General features: G+C 32.8%; 1 protein-coding gene and 1 pseudogene across 2 annotated transcripts in view; one reads left to right on the top strand and one right to left on the bottom strand.

Moving 5' to 3' along the window:
- The first annotated feature begins 2928 nt into the window (after positions 1–2928).
- On the top strand, positions 2929–16639 carry LOC139510409 (beta-hexosaminidase subunit beta-like; annotated as a pseudogene).
- The window catches only part of LOC139511257 (uncharacterized), a 15170-nt gene continuing 12704 nt past the window's right edge, over positions 15770–18235 (bottom strand). Inside the window, exons 4-5 of one of the 2 annotated variants that reach the window (XM_071297861.1) lie at positions 18001–18196; positions 15770–17939 (exon numbers count right to left, since the gene is read on the bottom strand). The gene's annotated coding sequence lies outside the window, so the exon portion shown is untranslated. Of the gene's footprint in view, positions 18197–18235 lie in introns of both variants that reach the window. The other variant, XM_071297860.1, reaches the window with a different exon arrangement.

Genomic DNA, 18235 nt, shown 5'->3' with positions numbered 1-18235 from the left:
ACTGATATTACTCCTGGTTTAGTGGGGTTCGTCACACATTGTTTACTTTAAGGAGCCACTATATTAACCCTGGTATAGTGGGGTTCGTCACACATTGTTTACCTTTAAGGAGCCTCTGATATTATCCCTGGTTTAGTGGGGTTCGTCACACGTTGTTTTACTTTAAGGAGCAACTGATATTACCCCTGGTTTAGTGTGGTTCGTCACACATTGTTTTACTTTAAGGAGCCACTGATATTACCCCTGGTTTAGTGGGGTTCGTCACACATTGTTTTACTTTAAGGAGCCACTGATATTATCCCTGGTATAGTGGGGTTCGTCACACATTGTCTACTTTAAGGAGCAACTGATATTACCCCTGGTTTAGTGGGGTTCGTCACACATTGTTTACTTTAAGGAGCCACTGATATTACCCCTGGTATAGTGGGGTTCGTCACACATTGTTTTCCTTTAAGGAGCCACTGATATTACCCCTGGTTTAGTGAGGTTCGTCACACATTGTTTTACTTTAAGGAGCCACTGATATTACCCCTGGTGTAGTGGGGTTCGTCACACATTATTTTACTTTAAGGAGCCACTGATATTACCCCTGGTTTAGTGGGGTTCGTCACACATTGTTTAACTTAAAGGAGTCATTAATATTACCCCTGGTTTAGTGGGGTTCGTCACACATTGTTTAACTTAAAGGAGCCATTGATATTACCCTTGGTTTAGTGAGGTTCGTCACACATTGTTTAACTTAAAGGAGCCATTGATATTACCCCTGGTTTAGTGGGGTTCGTCACACATTGTTTTACTTTAAGGAGTCACTGATATTACCCCTGGTTTAGTGTGGTTCGTCACACATTGTTTTACTTTAAGGAGCCACTGATATTACCCCTGGTTTAATGGGATTCGTCACACATTGTTTTACTTTAAGGAGCCACTGATATTACCCCTGGTTTAGTGGGGTTTGTGTTGCTCAATCTTTAGTTTTCTATGTTTTGTTTTATATACTGTTCTTTCTCATTTTCAATGACATTTTTCGTTTCTTTCTGGCGTTGACAGTTTAGTATTGACTTGTGAGTTTGAATGTCTCTTATTTAAATATGTTCGTCGGCATTTGTATGCCCCATTTATGGGCATTATGTTTTCGGGTATGTGCGTCCGTTCGTCCGTCCGTTCGTTCGTGCATTCGTTTTTGGTCGAGGTAGTTTTTGATGAAGTTGAAGTCCAATCAACTTGAAACTTAGTATAGATGTTTCTTATAATATGATATTTATAATTTTAATGCCAATAAACTCATCATAGATACCAGTATTAAAATGTTATATTTACGCCAGACGCGCGTTTTGTCTACAAAAGACTCATCAGTGACGCTCGTATAAAAAAATGTTTAAAAGGCCAAATATAGTACGAAGTTGAAGAGTGCTGAGGACCAAAATTAGAGTTTTTACTCCATTTTCACGGTCCACTGAAAAAAAAAAGTTGATAATGCGGATGGGGCAACCGTGTACTTGGTACACATTCTTGTTTTAAAAGTCTTTTTATTGTATTCCTGTCATGTAATGTTGTCATTTTAATGTTATATTTAACATTGTCATAAAAGGGGGAGGTTTTGGCTAGGCACAAATCCAGGTTCCACCCACCATTTTTTTTCTTAAAATGTCCTGTACCAAGTCAGGAAAATGGTTATTGTTATATTATAGTCCGTTTCTGTGTGTGTTACATTTTCGTGATGACTGTGTTTCTGTTGTGTCCTAGTTCTCTTATATTTGATGTGTTTCACTCAGTTTTAGTTTGTAACCCGGATTTGTTTGTTTCTCAATCGATTTATGAATTTCGAACAGCGGTATACTACTGTTGCCTTCGTTAAGATATAATATGGCAAATTTTAAATCACCTAGGATCTATTAAAGTGAATATAGTATGGTAACAAGTAAGTTACAGTTAATTTTCTCTTATTTTGAAGATAAATATGAAACCCGATGATAAAGGCATGTCTTACAATGCTGTGGTCGAAAGTCAAAAGGCAGGATTTTCAAAAGTCACAATTTCTTTTTACCATTTTGGCTAATTTCTCGGTCGACTTTCATGGTTACCGAGAATTTTTTTTCTATGGAAGCATGCTCTGGAAATACTCCATGAATTCAGGTAGTCATATGTATGCCTGATTGCCAGATATTAGTGATTTATATCCTCACCTTACATGTTAGATACATTTGAAAATCGTCAAATTCACTCAATCTATATATGCACCGTGGGAAACTCTAAGACAGGGTTAAAATGAAAGAATAATGTTTACTCTATCTTCACGTACTTAATTATAATCCTGGTACCTTTGATAACTTTTTACACCACTGGGTCGATGACACTGCTGGTGGGCGTTTCGTCCCCGAGGGTATCACCAGACCAGTAGTCAACACTTCGGTGTTGACATGAATATCAATAATGTGGTGATTTTTATAAATTTCCTGTTTACAAACCTTTGAATTTTTCGAAAAAAACTAAGGATTTTCTTTTCCCAGGCAAAGATTACCTTAGCCGTATTTGGCACAACCTTTTGGGAATTTTGGATCATCAATCGGCTCTTCAACTTTGTACTTGTTTGGCTTTATAAATATTTTGATATGAGCGTCACTGATGAGTCTTATGAAGACGAAACGCGCGTCTGGCGTACTAAATAATAATCCCGGTACCTTTGATAACTATATTCATGATGTATTTCGGTCAATTTAAATAAGCGACTTTTTTCTGCTTTGTCACTCTACCAATAATGTTTCAGATATAACCAAAGATCCGTCATTTATCACCTGATCAAAGTTACGCAAAGTTACAGGCGATTATAGGTACATTATCTAAAATATTCTTGACAACAAATTGTTTTAATGGAATTTGGTAAACCGTTGGGGTTTATTTATATCACCTTATAAAAGTTGCGTGCAAATATAAGAACAGTATCCAAAATTTTATTGACAACTATTTGCTTAAATGGAATTCTGTAAACAGTAAGGTTCATTTTGGATTACTTATATCCTGACACATGTGTCATATTTTGTTGCAACAAATTAATCCAGGATGTCGGTACATACTTATATGTACATAGTGATTTTAACATTATCTGGATTTTTCTATGCAATTAATGGTTACATTACATATATTGCAATTCGACTCCCACTTTAGGTAAATAGATATAAATTTATTTTTTTATTTGTTCAAAATGAATGTTGATCTTTGAAATTGATAGTCATATGGCATATATTGCAATCTAACACCCACTTCAGTTAGATATAAATTTATTTTACTAATTTATCAAAACTCCATGCAAATCTTTTATTTCTCATATCACAACTTATAGAGATTTTACCCTTCCGGAGAACCTGATATCACCCCAGTTTTTGGTGGGGTTCGAGTTGCTTAGTTTTTACTTTTCTATGTTGTGTCTTGTGTACTATTATTTGTCTATTTTTTTTTAACCATGGCGTTGTCAGTTTATTTTCGATCGAGTATAAGTTTGAATGTCCCTCTGGTATAAGTTTTGCCCCTCTTTTAATATTTTAGTAAAACAGAGTACAGATCTTGCTAATGTCATGCCTTCTATTCGAGTTGGAAGTATAATGGAAGGTTGTTTTGAAGTTAGAAGTCTCGTGTTGAGTTATTTAATCGTGCATTCCAATGGGAACCAAGTGTGCCCCCCTTCTTGCCGACTTGTTCCTTTACTATTATGAGGCTGACTTTATATAAGAATTTCTTATGAAGAAAGATAAGAATTTAGTAATAAGCTTTTACTTTACTTTCCGCTAAACAAAATTATGTTCTGTCATTAAATATTTCAAAATTTGATGACTATCTTTAACGCATATATCCCATTGAATTAGAGATAACGGATACAACAGATACAATTAAGTCGGCCTCAAATCTTGACTTACATCTTGACTTACATCTAGAAATTGACAAAATTGACAATGAGGGTCGGTTGGGTTGAAAACAAAACTTAACGACAAAAGAGATGATTCCAGCTTCCCAATTGTAAACTTTCCATTTCTATTTAGCAACATTCCAGCAGTGCCTGCATACGGAGTATATAACTCCCAATTGATACGATATTCCCAGGTTTGTATTTCCTATCAGGATTTCCTTGATAGAGCTTCTCACAATGAAGCTATTAAATCAAGAGTTACAAATGGTGAAGTTGAAATCATCCTTCCTTAATTTTACGGACACCATCACGAGTTGGTTGACCGTTATGGGATAAATGATATATCGGATATGTGCCTTATGTCGTAAATACAATCTCGTTCCCTTTTCATGAATGTGACCTACAGAATTAGACAATTTACCGGATTTGTAATAGCAACACGACGGGTGCCACATTTGGAGTAGGATATGCTAACCCTTTCGGAGCACCTGAGATCACCCCCAATTTTTGGAGGGGTTAGTGTTGCTTTGTCTTTAGTTTTCTATGTTGTGTCTTGTGTACTATTGTTAATCTGTTTATCTTTTTGTTTGTTAGCCATGGCGTTGTCAGTTCATTTCCGATCTAGGAGTTTGGATCTCCCTCCGGTATCTTTCGCCCCTCTTTTTTAATACTTTGATGTATGTAATTGGCATGAGTCATAAATGTATCTTCATCTTCGTCGTTTCTATTCCATTTCATATCCACATCTTTATAAACAAAAAAGCAGTCAAAATTTGGTAGTGAAAGGATAAACAACTTACGCTGAAGCTATTAAAAAATTAAAATAACATCGCTTCTAAATTATAGGAGAATCGCATAGAAGATGAACGTAGTATTGTCTCGTCACACCTTAAGGCGTCCTCCGAACATTAGAATAGCCTAACTATTTATTACTATGAATTGGCTGCCTAATATATAGACTTCATAACACGTCAAATTTTGTTTCATCTCCGGCTTTCAATAAGAGTTTTACAATTTATTTAGTTTCCTTGCTTTACTATTAAAGACAAATAAAGGCAACAGTAGTATACCGCTGTTCAAAACTCATAAATCTATGGACAAAAAACAAAATCGGGGTAACAAACTAAAACAGAGGGAAACGCATTAAATATTAGAGGAGAACAACGACACAACATTAAAATGTAACACACACAGTAACGGACTAAACAAATGTTGTAATAGAGAATCTGAAAATAATGGAGTTTATTACTTCTGGAGTATGGCAGTATGTTAGAGTCGAAATGCGCATCTGGTGCTGAAAAATTGGTACCGTTAATGTTATTATTGAAGAGAAAATCGTGTTTTATTGCCCGTTGGATTTAAAGCTGGATTCTAAATTCTCTATACTACACTTCTAATCAATCTAATTAAACAGACGTTTTCCTTTAAACACTATCAGTATATATATCGTTGCAAGTAGGGGTTAATTCCTCTACCGTAACAAGAGGAACCCATTACACCCTCTTAGACAAAAAAGAAAGATTTTATATATGATTTTGGAACATACATGTATCTGAATACATAGTTTGTTAACATTCAGTTTGCCGTATTTGGGCGCACAAAATGGACAGACTATACTCTAGCACATACAAAAATGAATCATTTACAACTAAACTATACTTGATCGGGTATTCGTGTAATTATTTTAAGCTTGCTCGTTGTTATTTGTAATATACAACAGTTATTCATTTACATTGGTCCTTGAGGGTGGCTTGTGGAAGAGAATTATGGTCACTGTTGGTCCGACGGGCAGTTAAACACTTGCTAAAGCCTAGTAGGGCTTCCGTTTGGCTATGCGTGATGTATAAGTACGCATCCACATCCTGTCAGAAGGTGGGCATTAAATCCAATGCCTCGTGTAGAGAAAGTGCCATATTAACATGTATGAAATATTTGACACTGGAGTAAAACAACCAGCAATCAACCCGTCCCATGAAATTGTATACTACTAAAAAGAAGGTAACTTGTTTGGATTTCATGGTCTGCCAGAGTAACCGTGCAACCTTCCCTTTATGATTATTTTACACGACTATATATAGATATATAATTGTGTTGTTTTTCATATTAAAGGGAAATAGGTCTGAACCCGGATCACCATGGCCAACTCCAGAGACCATGAAGAAGTCATCGAAAATACTGACTGTGAATCCGGAAACACTGACAATCACGGCTAACTTGGCATCATGTGACATCATTAAAGACGCTATGTCACGTTATGAAAACATTATTAAAATGGATACAAAGAAGGCAGACGTGGACACAAATTTAGTGAAAATGAAAAGTCTTTCCATCGACATCAAAGATAATGAATGTCCAGGTTATCCTCAACTGAATATGAATGAATCATGTTTGTATTTTCCTAGATGTATTTTCTGACTTAAATATTAAAAAACAACTTTATAATTTCATGCGTCCGATGCGCTTTAATTTCTAGATTTAACTTCATCAGGAACTCTCTAAGTCGAATATTTGAAAGCCAATGATGCAAGAACCGAAACAGTTGAGGAGCTCTATGACCAAAAAGGATTAGAAAATAGTAGTTTTTCTAAGTTGAAGTTATATCACCTTATATATATATAAATGATCTTATTTAGCTTGACTGGGAGTCAAATAAACTGATTCTGACATAAAGAGTAAACGATAAATTAGTTTGATGTTTTATTTTCTTTTGTGTCATGTAACATGATGAACAATACTGAAATAATGATAAAGAAAAGAACTTTAGTTTTGTAGAGCTTTTCTTTATTAACCTTCATAGGAACTGTCAAACAAAAAAATAATTTAAAAAGAGAGAAAAAACCTAAGAATATCTGATTATTACTTTACTTGATGAGCTATATATGAACAAAAAGCATCTTGAATGAGTAGTGATTTAATACTGTAATTAATTGGACAAAAATATCACATTGTAAACCTCGTATAATACGCAAATAATAAACATTAGTACGAATGAATAGACAAGTTTCTAACGACATTTTCCAATATATATTAGATTAAAATATATATTCGCGGCCTTTTCAGACAATTTGACAGTGGATGAATCATCTACCCTTTCTGCTGTATCTGTATGGGGAGTTCTCAGAGGTAAGCATTATAAATAAACTCATCATAGATACCAGGACTAAATTTTGTATATACGCAAGACGATCGTTTCGTCTACAGACTCAAAATGTTTCAAACTTTTTCGGAAAATACTTTTCCGAGAGCTTTAGATTTAAGTCAAACACACCATCTGGAAGTGGTCAAACGTAACATGCTCATGCTCACAAATGCACTGAAATTATTAACCTGACGGTTATACCAGTGAAGTAAGAACTACTGTAAACATTCTGAATCACCAGAGATTAACCGCAAGTTTGGTTACTATTCTTACATAAAAAAGACAAAGCGGAAAAGCATGTTTTACTGCGAACTTTTAATACAAGAAAAAAAGTATTAAAAAATTTGTAAAAAGTTTTTTTTCTTTCAATGTAATCTTTTTACGGTTTAAGCAGTCACATGTAGTTTTGTAATGATTTTATGTTTCTAGTCAAAGAGATTTACTTTATATATTTATTTACCTACAGGTTGATTGCTTTACTTTTTTATACATAGGTTTGGAAACATTTAGCCAGTTGATTTACGTCAATGAACAAAAGAAGGTAATACCCACACTCACTGAATGCTTTATTGAAAAAACATACTATCCATACTGATCTGTGTCCACACTTGTTGACTATTTAAAAAATATAAAGGTTGATTTACACAACCAGATGCGTTTAACTTCTAACTTAAACAAGTAAGGTAGTTTTCGAATCAAGGATGATTGTCAGAATAATTCTTTTATCAAATAAAAAGGGGGACAATTTCGTTACAGCTTCCCCTTTTTTGTAAGTCGTTGTTGTTTTTTATTGGGTTTTTTTACTGTTGATAATTTAAACAATTGCACATTTTTTCTCCCTAACTTTTACTTCAAATTAGAGAAAACAGAATACGTATTTCATGTCTTACTACAAATCTACTTTATTTTCAAAAATTATACTTCAGATTCAAGTGAAGAAAACTTCGATAGAAGATAGACCAAGGTTTAAACATCGAGGGATAATGTTAGATACAGCTAGACATTATTTACCGGTCTGGATACTGCTGAAAAACTTAGTAAGATGCTGGTCAATTTTATCAACTAAAATCAGAGTGTTGATTATAATTATAATGGTGTAGCTCCCAGTGTGGGCACTGAGGGGCTGTAGTTTGTTGCTGTCCGTCTTATTTGCTTTTCGTTTTGTTATTATCATAAACTGTTGGTTCTTTGGTTTGAATTGTTCCATATTTTGTTGTCCATGGCTTACTATATATACGGTTTGTGTTTTTTCTCTCCTTAAAGTCTGGCGTGCAGTGCCCTATCATCTTAGTCAGTTTGTTTCCGACGGACAGACGTCTTAAGTTATGGGAACTATACCACTCCTCCCTTTTTTATAAGCCAAAACATCATAAGAATTATTAGGAATTGTTAAGGAAAAGAACAAAAGAATAAAACTCAACTTTTACACAAGCAAACATATATACAGGCAATCTTCTTGTACAACTACGACTATGATGACGATCTTATGCGATTTTTGTCTGGTTTTGTAAACTCGGTGTTGGTTTACTAAGCCATCCATTCATGTCCAGTGTACGATGATTAATCAATATTGTAGACATCGCAATATCTACAATGTTAACACGATATTGTGTCAACATTGTTTACATTGTTAGAACCCTTATATATATATTGTTTACATCGTTGACATCGTTAACTTTGCGATGTATACAATCTAGAAAATATATTGTGTTTACATTGTTTACATCACGATGTATACAATGTTAACACGATGTTCTGTCAACATCGTATACATTGTTTCAACCCTTATATATTGTTTACATCGTTGACATCGCGATGTATACAATGTTAACACGATGTTGTGTCAACATCGTATACATTGTTTGAACCCTTCTATATTGTTTACATCGTTGACATCGTTAACATCGCGATGTATACAATGTTAACACGATGATGTGTCAACATCGTATACATTGTTTGAACTCTTAGATATTGTTTACATCATTGACATCGTTAACATGGCGATGTATACAATGTTAACACGATGTTGTGTCAACATCGTTTACATTGTCTTAACTCTCATATGTTGACAGAATTTTATATGATATCAATCGTTTTCCTGGATTTATTAATTGTTTCAGCAAGGCAAGGCGTATAGCGAAATGAAGTTAATTTATAGTTGCTTCAGCACCAATAAATTTTAAAATGGGGAACTCAATAATGCAGTTGAAACCAAAAACGCTTTAAACTTAGATCACTTTATATGAAAGGTTAAACACAACCAGCAAACAAGATTGACTTCAAAGGCTTGTGGGTTTATCATTTTACATTTTATTTTCTAATACAGGATGCGATGTCTTACAACAAGTTCAACGTATTTCATTGGCATATTGTTGATGACCAGTCGTTCCCTTACCAGAGCAAAAGGTTTCCAGATCTATCGGCTAAGGTATGTCAACATTTTCCAAACTTTTATCAACAGCTTCATTATATTCGAGTATTTTGTAAATCAAATTCTACTGTAGCATTGAAATCCAATTTAGGTTAAAATATTATTTAGCAACGAATAAATTCGTTAGATTTAGAAAAAAATATATAAGAAAATTCTATCCTGAAAAAAATAGACCTTTGTATTGTAATATTCTATTAAAGAAAATAGCAGATTTTTTGTTAAGAGACATATAGACTTAGTATACGCATGGGATGACATCTTATTTATTTTTTTTGTTTTCTTATAGGGAGCTTACACTGCAAAACATGTTTATACACATGTTGATATCAAACGAATAATTGACTATGCTCGTCTCAGAGGAATTCGTGTGATTCCTGAATTTGATACTCCTGGTCATACGGCTTCATGGGGAAAGGCGAGAAAAGGTACCACTAAAAGGAAATAACAAATGCAGAAAGTTCATAATCTAAAATTTTGTGTTTAGGGATATAAAATTATCTTTACACTTGTCTATTAAAGAAAATGTAAAAAAAAATGTGCACGTTAATGTTTTTAAACAAGATATGATCTGACTTCACTGAATAAGTGAAAAGCGTAAGGTTATTATCAAAATTACGATATGAAATGTGCTGTAAAGATACTTATTCTATCATTGATATACATGTCTGAGTCATATAAAGATGCGAATATCACATTAACGTCCAAAGAAAAAATTCTTGTATATGCTGGTTAGCCATTATGTTGCTATAATAAGCTCTACAATGGTATAGTTTGCATTCAAACTTGAACTACAGGCTATCATTTGTTTTATAAAATTAGAATTGTGCTAAGTACACCAAATAGGCGAGACAGACTTCTTTTTATCTCTAATTTGTTTTAATATGATTGATTGATTGATTGATTGATTGTTGGTTGTTTAACGTCCATTTACAAATATTTCATGAATTTAAACCCATTTTGGGGCCCTTTATAGCTTGTTCGGTGTGCGCCAATGCTTCTTGTTTAAGACCGTACTTGGAAACAAAATTGGTTTACTTTTACATAATTGTAACTTGGATGGAGAGTTGTCTCATTGGCAGTCATACCACATCTTCTTATATCTATGTTCAGGACGATATTTAAATATGATTTGATTTTGTAGATCTACTGACACCTTGCTATGAGAATGGTACTCCTGGTGTAGGCAAATATAACTCTCATGGGGAGTACGAAATCCTCAATCCTACATTAAACCGCACATACAAGTTTATGGAAGATTTACTAGGCGAGGTTGTAGAAGTATTTCATGATAATTTTGTTCATCTAGGTATGGACGAAGCATACCATGCGTGCTGGTATGTATGTTTCCTGTATTGAATGGTCTTTCCTTTACAATTTATAAAATGAATACAGGATATGTGCGGTATAGACCAAATGGACAGCAACACAACGACAAAAAAAACCAAAACACATCAAGTGGAATTGCATATGTATTAACGCACATAATGTGCGCCACAATTGTTTCTACTACATGTATCCGACTTATATATCAAATTGCAATGAGCAACATGACTGGTGGTACACGTGGAGCAGAATCTGCCTACCCTTCTGGACCGGCACATCAGTTGAAAGCCATAGTTTTCGTTGAAGTTCCTCTTATATACTCAGTTTTTAGAATTTAAATTCACATGGACTTGTTTTTCTGTTCGTTTTTTGTTTGTCATGACGTTTCAGTTTCTCTTCGCTTTTGAATAGATAATTTGCACTTTAGGGCTACCAATCCAGATATCTCGAAATTCATGGTCCAGAATGGCATAGCAAAGGGAGACTATTCAGCTTTAGAAGAATATTATATTGAGAAAGTTCTGAAGATCGTTGACAGTCTTAATAGAAGTGATATTATCTGGCAAGATCCAATCGACCATGGAGCAAAGGTAAACATTACATTTACCATTGTGAGAACAGCAATAAAGATTTGATCAAAATGTTACAAATAGATGTTAAACCTATAGATGGCACCTATAATATTCATTTCAAAAATGAAGAGAAAGGAGAATTCCAGTTTGCAGGGATTCTATTAAGTTTATTTGAATTTTGTGTTTGCATTTCATTGTCGAGTGTCTTCATGTTTATACTTTTATCTTTTTTATGTGTTAATTATGCATATTACACGAAACGCATTAAAACATAGAGTGGATAGTATGGTCTTCAGCACCCGTTTCAAAAAACTTATAAAAGATGAATCAAGAAGAAGCCCAGACAATTTCCGGTCAAGTACCATTTAATGTTAATAAATAAACTTTTTAAACGAATAGAAATTCAATGTTTGTCAAAATTTCAAAGCATAATAAAATATTGAACTAATTAAAATGCATCAGAATTTATTTAGGTTCCACAGAATGCTATCATCATATATGGAAGGGCAGTAAGAATACAGCAGGAACATGGGAAGAATATATGACAAATATAACTAACCAAGGTCATCAGGTCATCCTGTCATCATGCTGGTATCTAAACTACATAAGTTATGGTCAAGATTGGAAGAAATATTACCAGTGTGATCCCTTAAATTTCAGTGGTATGATACGCACAATTACTAGAGATATTAATTATATTACTATCAGTGTGATCCCTTAAATTTCAGTTGTAAGATACGTACAATTACTAGAGATATTACATATATTACTATCAGTGTGATCCCTTAAATTTCAGTTGTAAGATACGTACAATTACTAGACATATTACATATATTACTATCAGTGTGATCCCTTAAATTTCAGTGGTACGATACGCACAATTACTAGACAAAGTACATGTATTACTATCAGTGTGAACTATCAGTGTGATCCCTTAAATTCCAGTTGTAAGTTACGTACAATTACGAGACAAATTACATGTACTATACTATCAGTGAACTATCAGTGTGATTCCTTAAATTTCAGTGGTACGATACGTACGATTACTAGACAAATTACATGATTAACTTATCAGTGTGAACCCTTTTAATCATAAGACATGTTACAATCATCCCTCAAAAGACATTAAACATTTTCCTTTGGAACTGGGTTCAATAAGTTGGCCCATTGGCAATCAAACAACATCATATACAATTGTTTATATTGCTTAACCTTAACCATGGCACTTAAACAGACATGAGTGACTTTTTCTTGTTTCATATATTCAACAGACCTCTTTTATAAGAATTCCACTTTGACAGTGTTTGTTAGTTCTTTTAAAAATACTGCTTCGTTAAGCTAAAAATATGTAAAACGTCATAATCATCAGCTTTTACACGTTTTTGACATTTTTTTTAACTTTTATGTCATAATTGCATGTTTGCATAAATGATTCTTAATTATTATATCATTGTCATTTTCTTGGATTTCAATATTCTGTTACAGGAAGCGATAACAACTTTGAAAAAGTGCTTGGAGGAGAAGCATGTGTATTTGGAGAATATATTGACCATACAAACCTTCTTCCAAGACTCTGGTATGTAAGCAGATCCAACTGACCAAATTTCGTCTCTAGTACGCTACATTATTTACATCTACGATTGCATATCCGAGTATTTATTGGTAGAAAAGAACCACAACAAACGAGACATCAATTCGGAATGGTGAAGTTTCCTTTATTAATGATAATATATGTACACTACACAGTAAAAAAATGTCTCAGACTGAGGGGGATTAATAGTCAGTGAAGTAACAACTGTTTTGTATGCTTTCTGTTTTCTTTCTCTCCTTTACTTTTCTTTTCCTCTTTTAAGACAAATTTGAGGTCTTCCATTTTTTGTTTGCAGTGTTGAATGTTGTACACACCTTCCCATATTTACATTTGTTGACTTGTATACCATCGATTATATATATCATCTGAAATGAGCTCCCTTCGACTTTTTTCTCTCTAAAGTTAGCTGATCTAAAAAAATGTGTACAAAAGTGATCAATAGTGAGAATAAGTCAGGAAATTTTTACACATGATATTTTCATGTATAATATACATGATCTTTGCATTTAATTTCATTATTTTTAATGTTTACTAGGCCAAGAGCTTCAGCAGCAGGTGAGAGACTTTGGAGTTCTAATGATGTAATCCAGGATGTAGAATCAGCCGCGTTCAGATTGGATGAACACAGATGTAGGATGTTGAAGTAAGAATCGAGCTTATATTATATTACTATAATCATTTTTGCATTGTATCCATATAATTATGATTTCCATTCAATTTCATTTAATTTGGTAAAGAAAAATAAACATAACACCAACCAAAGATGATATCTGTTCATTACCCACCAACTTAAAAGTAAGAAATGTCAAGAGTTTGAATGTGTTTAAAATAAACTTGAAGTTTCAAGCCGCATGGTATATCACTCGCCTGTCATTTTTGCATAAGATTGATACAAGGCATGCTCCATATGTGTGTTGGAAAATGGGTTTATTAACAACTTGTCTTCCTGATCTTTTTGCTAGATCGAGTTCCAGTTCTTCCTTTAGACTTTTCAAGATAATAAGGACAGAAGAAGAAGCTTCTAAGAGTCTATATTATTTTCGTAGTTCTTGTATTGCTTATTATTTTACCAAAGCACAATTTTTAACCATCTATTAGAGTTTTTTTTTTATTTTGTCTTGAACATTTTTGCAGGTTTTATATAGCTAATATTTTTTGCTATATATAGTTTCTATTTCTATGATAAAGTTTTCGAGATATATTTTTTTAGGAAGGCAAGTTAACAAATGGTTTGCTAGTCGACAACTCTTAATAATAAATCAATGAAGAACTTGTATGGTTTTTTTTCTGTTTTGTATACTCCCGTACTGCTTAGATAAATTTTAAAACAGCTAACATCATTTTTATCATTTTTCATATTTCTTGCGATGAATGGCTAAAACTGGAATTTTCGTAATTTAAGGACCATTAGTCAGAAGTTGAAGACTTTGAAAGACACCAAAAAGAAGTGATGGCAATAGCTCTCCGTTAGCTAAAATATATTTTAAATTGTTATTCAGGGACAAATTCTGTTGTAAAGTACACAATTGAAAATATATCAGTCATACATCATCTTATTTGTAGATTTTTTGTTTCCTGTGACATAATATGTTGACGTTTTACTGTAAACAGTCATTTTTTGCTGTTTTAAGTCAAAGTTCAGTCTATCTGTTATAGTATACAATTTCAATTTATTAGCTACTAACCTTTAAATCGGTCAAATGTTGTCATGGGCAAGAACTCCTTTATAAAGAGTTTACTGATAATTTTAGTCATTTCGACTTTTTTGTAGATTTGATCTTTCTGCATTTTAGTTTCTCTCTGTCATCTTCGCTAGCCAAGGGTTACGATCCACTCCCGCTCTCTCCGGGAGTGGATTGTAACCCTTGGCTAGCAAAGATGCTCTCTGTACGAGTAGGAGAGATTAAGGATGAAAAAACGAATATTCAAACTCATAAGTCAATTACAAGCTGAGAATGTAATTACCGAAAATGTAAAATACCAAAAATGACAAACAACAGAAAATATAACATAGAAAACTAAAGACTAATTATAAGACACAAGAAACCCACCTAAAACTATTTGTAATCTCAGGTTCTCTGGATGGGTAAGCAGACCATGTTCCAAATGCGACACCCTTTGTGTTGCTCATGTACAAACAAACTAGGTGAGAAGTATCATACATTTAAAAATGGAGTGTCTTAATTCAAGGAGTTGACTGATGATTTTGGCTAAAACATGCTGTTAATGTCTGTGTCATTTTTGGTCTTTTGGTCTCTTGTGGACAGTTGTCTCATTGCAATCATACCACATCTTCTGTTTTATATTGACTAATACAGCGATCTTGTTTTCCAATTTACAGATACTTTCTGCCTACTATAGATTAAGAAAAAAACACAAAAATCGGTATACTGAGTTGACCTATTTGATGATATCATTTTGCTGATCAATTTCACTATTTACGTTTTTTCTGAAAGCCACCTCAAAATGATGATGACAATAATAGATGGCTATTTAATTTCAAGTGGCAAATTAAGTAATTTTTTTTCAGAGAGGGAACTGGTTGATGTGATATGAATAAAAACTCTTCTTTTTGCTAGACCAACACATTGAGTCCGGTTTCAAAGTCATTAATAGTTTGACATCCCTTTCTGTTGAGAACTATTATATATTTGGCTAAAATTTTGTAGTCTATTCTAGGGGAATACCAAATAATATTTTTCAATGGGAATAAATCTCTACGAAATTGGGGCAAAAATCAACAGAAAAAGCAATTTAATTTGATCAATGTTAAAGTTGTAAATTAATATAATGGAACCAAAAAAAGTAAACATGCTAAATATATAAATATTTATTTCTTAAACTAAATAGTATTTAGGAAATAATCAAAAATAATAATCATGAGACAAATTTAAATACAAACTAAAATAAATTATAATTGAACATATAAGACAGCTTGAAAATTCATATTAAAAAAGAAATACATAATACCTGATGTCCTGCAGAATTTTTTTTAATACCTGAAATGTTAACATATAGTGTAATGAAAAGACACTACCATAACTCATTTTTCAAATATACAAGAAAAAATATTCAGGAAACAAAAACAAAAACAATTGTCACATAACTGAAGTTACTGTAAGGCGAGATTTTTATTTAGAACAATGGAATTAATTATACAATTTGCATCTGTACACATATATTAAAAAAAACCCAGAAAGATGCAAGCTTCAGCTACATTTTGTATTTCAGTAGAACTTAAAGAAACAAAACACTTTCGTAATCCTTTTTTTGTTTGCAAAATGCAGGTATATTTGTTTTTATGGAAAACCGAAATAAAAAATGTTGGTGGAGATTATACATGATACATTGTAAATGTATCAACTTAAAGAAACTAACAAATCTTAACCAAAAAAAATTATCTTATAATTAACAAATCAATCTCATTGCAATATTGTATACTTTCAAATGATTTAAATTTCGTGTTTTAGACGTGGAATCCCTGCCCAACCTATTCTGAATGGTTTCTGTGGTGAATATGACCTGGAGGAACAGAATGATAGGACAGCACAAACAGAGAGTAAAACAGCATGTACAACTTCATCTTCTATGAAAAACAATTATTCTGGATATCTTACTTTGTATTATATTGTCTTATACTGTATTATGTCAAAGAGAATGGTTTGAATAAACTGTAAATATCCTATTAACTCTTGTACTTAATAAATATTTTGAAATCAAAAATTACATTATACATGTTATAACTTTAATTTCTGGAAAATATCAGAGGTGTTGATGCTAAATATATTCTCAAATTTTTGTCCTGCTCATTCTACATACATGACATATGAATATTAAAGAATATTTCTGTGCAGATTTGCATACCCCATATTGTCTCACCAGATACTTAAGTGTCACAGACTCATAACTCTTACACAAGTCAATAAAAAACAAATCATGTGATTCTGCACATCTTCACATTATGTTCTCATTAACTATGAAGTTTCATGAAATACTAAAGTGTTGTTTCAGAGATTTTGCAATAACAAACTGTTGCAGTAGTATGTTTAAATATAAGTCCAAAGAGGCACAACTCTTAAATAAACAATAAATTTTCTGTCAATAATCAAAAAAATTGAATGAAATTCTGTTGTGTTCAGAGGAGTTGCCCTGACAAACTGTTGAATAATTAGTTTGAAACTTCAAAGGGGCATAAATCCTAGAAAAAATAATGAATCATAATTTCCATAATCTACATTAACTTAGTATGTCCTTATAATCTACATCAATTTAGTATGTCCTTATAATCTACATCAACTTAGTATGTCCCTATAATCTACAAAGAAATTCTGTTATAAGTGTGGTTTTAATAAGAGAAGTTGCAATGACAACTGTTGCAACAGTTTATTTAAAATCTAAATTTCAAAGGGACATAACTTCTAGGAAAAAATCTGATTGACCACAGTATCTTTTTTTAGCAAATTGGGGTTCAGATTTTTTTGTGGAAAAAAACATAATCCCCTCCCCCCTTTAAAATTAATGGTTGTTTCCTAATTTAAAAAAAACCAACAAAACATAACCTCCCTTCATACATTTTGTCATAGTTAATAAATCATTTTCATAAGTTGAAATAAATGGACAAATACAATTGTGAAAGAAGAATCACAATGAAAAGACAATCAAGTACATAAAATCACATAAAAAAATAATAACAGAGCAACACAAACCCCATCAAGGTAAGTGGAATCAGACTTATATCAGTTAGTGTCAAACACATTTTATTGTTGTTTTACTAATATTTAGTCATGTCTCAGAAATACTGTCAAGATCAGTCTCACAACTATCCTTTTGTGTCTCACATGCATCATTTTATGTCTCACATACATCCTTTTGTCTTCCACAAAACCTTTTGCGCCTCACTAATATCCCTTTGTGTCTCACAAACATCCGTTTATCTTACTCAAAATCCTTTGTGTCTCACATACATCATTTTATGTCTCACATACCTCCGTTTGTCTTACTCAAAATCCTTTGTGTCTCACATACATCATTTTATTTCTCACATACATCCGTTTGTCTTACTCAAAATCCTTTGTGTCTCACTATATATAGCTAATATCCCTTTGTGTCTCACATTCTTCATTTTATGTCTCACATACATCTGTTTGACTTACTCAAAATCCCTTGTGTCTCCCTAATATCCCTTTGTGTCTCACATAAATCATTTTATGTCTCGCATACATTTGTTTGTCTTACTCAAAACCTTTTGTGTCTCGCTAATATCCCTTTGTGTCTCACATAC

Source organism: Mytilus edulis, chromosome 2 (assembly GCF_963676685.1).
Source record: "Mytilus edulis chromosome 2, xbMytEdul2.2, whole genome shotgun sequence".
Classification (NCBI taxonomy): Eukaryota; Metazoa; Mollusca; class Bivalvia; order Mytilida; family Mytilidae; genus Mytilus; species Mytilus edulis.
Note: the sequence above shows the minus strand (reverse complement) of the source record. Positions and strands in the feature narration are given on the sequence as shown.